We start from the raw sequence: 6,974 nt of genomic DNA on the forward strand, positions 1-6,974 counted from the left end.
GAGATTGATCTTTATTAGTTAGATTTTTTATTCTACGTGGATTTTTTCGTCTTCTATCTTTGAGCTTTTGAGTATGGTGATTCTTCTTTGATCCTGAACTCTTCTTTTTAAACACGCTGTATAATGACAGCACAAGAGGCTCGAGTATCGACGTGGAGGACCGCGAAAAGGGTTAACGGATTACATCCGTATCGCCATCGACGACGTCCAACGCACTGGGAGACGCAATCACGTGGACAAAGGACGAGATCTAGTTCAATTTTCAAGTTTCGACGCGTGAAAATCGAATGCTATGTTTCGTGTATCGTTCGTAAATTATTATTAATTTGCAACAAAATTTTAATAATATGAAAATTAAATCGACGAAAGACATAAAATATTGTCACATTAGTCGTTACAATAAACGCGTGTAAATAAACCAACCGCGTACTGTGATTAAGGTTAGGTTTTAATAACAGCAATTTTAGCCGCGACTCGCCTCCCGGGCCATTATGTGCTTCCTTTATACTCGCGAATCCGACTAAAACGTCCGACACAATACGACTCGCTATTCCTTTCAGGTCTCCTCTTTTTTCTCTCCCGACAATACATTCCGTCCCTTCCTGTCCGATTCGACACGGCTGTATACTACTTACGCTCGGCTGACCAGCCACGGATACATTCCACTTGCCTTTGCGTCATCAGGCACGAGAAATTGCTGAACTTTCGACGAAGAATCGAAACCTCTTTCTAGCAATTTACTTGCCACGTTCGTTGCATTCAACAGCTGAATGTATTGACACCATCGATAAAAAAATACCTTCGGTAATAATTTGAGTAAGAATGATCCTGATATCGAGTGTTATTATACTACATATTTGAGAACAATGGAACTCATGGAATGACCCCTTTAATTCCAAAATTATTTTTCAAACATATACCATTTAATTTTGTTTAAATATAGATTTGTTTTACGAATGTAAAATATGTAAAAATATGTTGATTTTAATATATGATCTATTTAATATTAGGATAAATTTATTTAGGCAGTAAAAATTACCAAGGACTCTGTTTCATATTTTCAATAAACTATCCAGTCAAGAAAAAGTAAATACACACAAAACTGATATATAATCGATTCTATGACTCTAATTGTAAGTCTCATGAAATAAATAATGAAATGCCCGAAAAAATTGGATGAACCGAAAGCTCCGGTATATGTTCGGTATTTGGGACTCGATATAAGTCTCCTGGAGCCCGCGAAGACGTTCGAGGCAGCCTAGAGCGGCGCGTCGGGACTCTGAGAAATTTTCGGTTGGAAAATCGCGTGAGCAGACACACGAGGGATGCTGTGTCCGGGACCCGTGCTCCACTATCGATCTTCTCAGCCATCCCCGACGCGGCCGCACACAGCAGACACCCGGCTACCCGCTACCCGCGTCCGTGAGCTCGATTCGCGAGCGCACGCACGGCCCGTGGAAAGTTCGCGCCTAACCTGTGCCCGCTACGGGTACTCGCGCGCGCATGCAACCCGCCGCTCCTGCTACCAGGAACACACGTTGCACACGCCTCCGTGCGTGGGAATGTGTGTCGAGACAGACGCGAGCGACGGAGAGCGCTAAGGAGCGCGTACGTGTGTCGCGGAAGACACGACACACGCGGAACCCGAGACTCCTGTCCGCGTCGTTTGGACGTTGGAACGGTGAGCTTGCACGGGAGAGGGGAGGGGAGAGGACAGAAGCTGAGTTGTATATAGAGGGAGGATTGGGCGCACGAGTCCCTAGAATTTGCGCTTCACTAAAATTCAACTATGCTCGTACGTAAGTCATGAAGACTGTATAGGAAAATTTTAGTGAGAGATTCTAGAGCCCAAAATAAAACGAAAATCAAGAATACCAATATGGTGATTGAGGTTTCGTTGAGAAATTATTAACAAAATTATTGTTAAAAATTATTCATAAAATTTGTCCAACTAAAGGAATTTTTTTCTTGAAAACGCGTAGGAATTCGGGGGTATGTCTGTTGACAAAAAATGATTGAAATTGACCCCTGCATCTAAAAATAATTTTTTTAGAACCTTTTGAAATTTTTCAATTTCGCCGAAAAATTTGTCCACCTCTCGAATTTTTATCTCAAAAATGCGTAGAATTTCGGGGGTATGTCTCTTCACCAAAAATGCTAGAAACTGACACATGCAACTAAAAATAATTTTTTTAAAACGATTTGAAATTTTTCAATTTTGCCGAAAAATTCGTCCACCTACTCGAATTTTTATCTCGAAAGTGCGTAGGATTTCGGGGGTATGTCTCTTCACCAAAAATGATAGAAACTGACCCTCGCACCTAAAAATAATTTTTTTAGATCCATTTGAAATTCTTTAGTTTCGCCAAAAAATTTTCCTGTCAGTATGGAACTTTAAATGTTAATAACTTTTTGACGAAGCCTCAATCAACAAATTGGTATTCTTGATTTTCGTCTTATTTTGGCCTCTTGAATCATCTATTAAAATTTTTACAAGAGATTTTGAAAAAATTCCGCGTTACGTAGGATTAAAGATTACCAAGAATTAAATTCCATTGAATTATTATTCGATATTGGACTATTATTAGATATACTGAAAGTAAAATTGTATTATAGGGGGAGAGAGAGTGTCTGGTGACAAGCTTATGGTCGAAAATATAATGCACCTCGAGTTTTGTTTAAAAAATTCTGTTATAAGAAACTTCCGTTGCGAATGACAGTTGGGAAGAACTTAAAGGTCGAGCAGCTTGCAAGTTAAAGTTCTTGCACAGGCTCTGAAACGGCTCCGAGGAAGACGAAGAAATTACTGAAGTATTCAATTTATAATTCCCTTTGAAGCATAACCGAGAAAAAATAAATTACTTGATGAAATCATAGTTCTTTATTTTATTATATAATGCCTGTTAACTTTTATTTTACCTTGAGATCGGGATAAATATTCGTGTTTGTAATAACGCTGAGTTACGTAATGAAAAAATTAACGTCGATAAAGGGCCACTAACAATTTGTCCTTTCGTTTTTCCAAATTTTTAAGCCACCCTTGTACGAGGGTTATTTACGATGACGTTACATCCGGGGAGACTGAGATCGACAGATTCAAGGAAGAATTGACTATACACCCCCATGTTTTTTGGAATATCGAGAATTGTGTAACCCCTGTACGACAATACTGAAGATTATGCAATCTTTTTACACGACTAATATGAAATATCGACGCGAGATACGAGGGTTCTATTTATAAACGAAGTTACGTCCACGAAGTATAGAATCGACAACGTCTTTGGAACAATTGCGTATTCTACCGTTGTGTTCTTGGGAATATCGACGATCGCGGCTCGAGATACGTATTTGGAGATATTAAAAATTGTATGCCATCCTGGGTGATCGATAGAAACTATTGCAAGATCGAAGACAAGGCGTTAAATTTACAATGGAGTTAAATAAGAATTAAAGCTAGACACGAAGAAACGATCGCGCCAAATTCTATTCTCTGGATGAAAATTTCATTTCTTTCCTCCCCTCAGGCAACGGTAAAACAGCAAAAAATCGTGTAATCTCCTCGCGTAACCGTTGTAATATATGGACGTGGAATTTACGTATTCAGAGTACGATGAAATTAAACATGAAAAGTCTGACATCCACACTTTTCCAGAAAAATGTTGAATACGTAATCCTTGTATCCAATTCTTATTGAAATATGGGCGTGCATCTGTCACTGGCAGGCATGCATTTGGAAATATTGGAAATTGTACAGTCTGCCTGCGTAACTGGTACAGAATATTGATATAGGATTCACGTGCTCTATTTACAATGCCGTTACGCCCCGGGAAAGATTAAGGGCCCCGGTTTTCTCGAAAAATTTCATACGCGGGGGGCTCCCTCTCGTCTTCTCTTCCTCGTTGAAATATGGAGACGTTGGTTAGTATTTGAAAATATCATGGATGCTATGCTTCTCCCCTCCCGGAAAGATTAAGGGCCCCGATTTTCTGGAAAAATTTCATACGCGGGGGGCTCCCTCTTGTCTTCTCTTCCCCGTTGAAATATGGAGACGTTGGTTAGTATTTGAAAATATCGTGGATTCTAGCCGCCCTCCAGAAAATTTAGGGCCCCGGTTTTCTGGAAAAATTTCATACACGGGGGGCTCCCTCATCTTCTCTTCCCCGTTGAAATATGGAGACGTTGGTTAGTATTTGAAAATATCGTGGATTCTATGCCCCCCGTCCCCCCCTCTTACGCGATTACTGGGGTAGATTTTTACTTGTTACGGAGTTGACTGATATCGGCGATTGTTGCGGAAAAATTGATTACACAACCTTGGCGTTACGGCCCTGGGCGAAATATGAGGACGAATGTATCAATGTCGGTGGTTGGCGTGTATCGAAAAATGCACGGTTCCCTCGCATGACTGATACAGATTGTTCTAATCGTTACCCAGTCGCTCTCGCAATGAACGATGCCCACAATTTCGTGGAGAAACTGCATCTTTATGTACTTGGTCAAAATTAAAAAAAAATTAAATCGTTGAAACGATTGAAAGTAATAAAGAGATTTAAAAATTAAATTTTAATGAACACGAATCTCCATCTACCCCCCTCCCTGAGCGAGAGATATTTTAAAATCGTCGACTACGTGAAAATTCTTTGTAAGCCATTCTATTGATTTAAGCTCGCAATTGACGCATATTGACAACGGGATTAAATCAGACTTAACACCGTTTATGTTTTGGTGTGTGACTCTGGGAGTCGCGTGAGGCAGTGGGGGATTAAAAACTACACACACACACGTTCATCAGCGCGTTCCACAATTATTTTTAACGAAAAAAATGATCGTGAAGACTCGAAAGGTATTTTTCGGTAAAAAGAATTTTCCGTTATTTGGTCTTACGTTTGGCATGTACGATAACCCCTCGAAGGTTTCGGACACCTGTAGCAGGACACCGTGTATACATATAACTGCTTGAGATATATGTATATCCGGAATCGTAGAAGATTACATTGTCTCCTCGCGTGACTTGTACGTATAGTTCATACGAGACAGAATTCAGATATTCTACTTGCAACCGAGTTACAACTCCAAAGATTAATATACCTGCAATTCCAAGAAAATTAGCTCGCAACACGTCCACTCGCGATATAGTTGCACGGACATAATTAGCGTAGAAATACACACGCGTAGCTAATCGCGGCGTATAAATCAATCGACTTGCACTTCTTTCGTTTTTTTTTTTCTTTTTTACAGCTATAGTTGGAATAGTCTGGATCGAACCGACACGCGTGTAGCCTACTTAGGCAGCAAACCTGTAATTTAATAACAGCAATCAACGTTTCCTGGCGCGAACACGGACGAATATACTGTTGCGAGCTGGAAAGAATTATCCCAAAGGGAACCATAATTTAAGTGGAATGCCTCTCGACCCTGCAAACTGCTTTTTTCACCTTATTTAGCAGTTTCACGTTTTTTTTTTTAATTAATCTTTTCAAAGAAAAACTCTGAACTTGATGGTCCTCCATTTTCTATTTATTTTATAAAACTAACCTTTTTAAAGAATTCCAAAAATATAATTTCGAGATAATTTAGAGTTTGAAGTATTCTAATTACACTTATAATTTTTGAGTTTATCGAAAATCGAATAGCTTGAAATTTTGTAAATTTTAAAATGCCAATTTTGGCGGGAGAAATATTACAAATTTTTGTACCGAGAAAACCACCCCTTTGATCGTTCGATTTAGATAAATTAAATTTATTTCTATGGGTAGATGGTCTCTGAGCAGCTGGGTAACTTTTAAATATAAGAACGTACGCTTTAGACGTTCCAGCACTTTGGCTGGTGCGCTCGAGTGTTCTCACCTTGGTCCTCTTACACGGGGTGTCAAGTACCGTAGGAACTCTCCTGGCTGGAGTTTCCACGGTTCCACGTGTGCATCGTGGTGGATCCGAGGGTCGTCCCACGTACGGGCGTAATTTTCTGTACGGTGGTTCTTTTTTGTCTTTGCACGGGACGCGTCCCGCGTCGATATCGATGCCCGCGACTATTTACGAGGAGATTGAAGCTTTAAAAAAAGCCGCGCGTGGGATTACGTTCGACGGTGCGTGCCTTCTGTTTCGGTACGACGACTAATTGTCAACCGCCAGCGAGCTATTTTTATTTTTCGTTCGACAGTCGTCGGGGGACCTTTTGGTAACGATCCATAAATAATACGCGATGAGCAGAAAATGCATTAAACGATATAAACACATTCCAATAGACGGATAAAAATAAAATTTATTTATCAAAATCTAAAAAGTTTTGGAGACTGTTTTAAATGAACATCAACGTAATAAATTTGTTAACGAAGACTTCTGCCGCAAAACTCAGTAAAGAAGATCTTCTTTCAATTTATTAACTTTTGCAATTAATTCGTCTTTTGAAATATTGTCAGACGAAACAATGGTCTCAGAACTTGCGCCTATTTATTCTGCGTCGCTCGAGACGTCGACGAGACACGTATTTCCATCGCGGAAGTCCGAGTACATAGCGACACAAAAGAGGCTAGAATATTGTCGGGAACGAACCTTTCACTGCCACGGAGCAAAGTTTTATTAGTTTCAAAAAAGCCTTAATAGCATTTTACTCGAGACTACATTTTTCAAAAGATCAAAAAATCATTCATAAATAACAATCTCTTTTTAATTTATGAGTCGAATCAATATCATCAAGCTGGGGCACCAAAAAACACCGATTTAGAACAGGTAGCCATTTTGAATCAGAATCTATATTTCTGGACAAAATAAAAATATTTTCGTACTTTACAAACGTTGCATATTCGTGTACTTCAAGCGCAAATCATTCGAACATGTAGTTCCACTGCAATTAATTCCTGAAGAATTGCTTTAATGTAGTGCACGGTTTTCGAAAGAAAAGCCCTGTGGCGGTACTCATCCAACAAGTCAGGAACCACGAAAATATTATATATCAAACCCAAATGATTCGAACA

This window comes from Colletes gigas, unplaced genomic scaffold, assembly GCF_013123115.1.
Source record: "Colletes gigas isolate AHSC1104 unplaced genomic scaffold, ASM1312311v1 Colletes_gigas_Sc00004, whole genome shotgun sequence".
Taxonomy (NCBI): domain Eukaryota; kingdom Metazoa; phylum Arthropoda; class Insecta; order Hymenoptera; family Colletidae; genus Colletes; species Colletes gigas.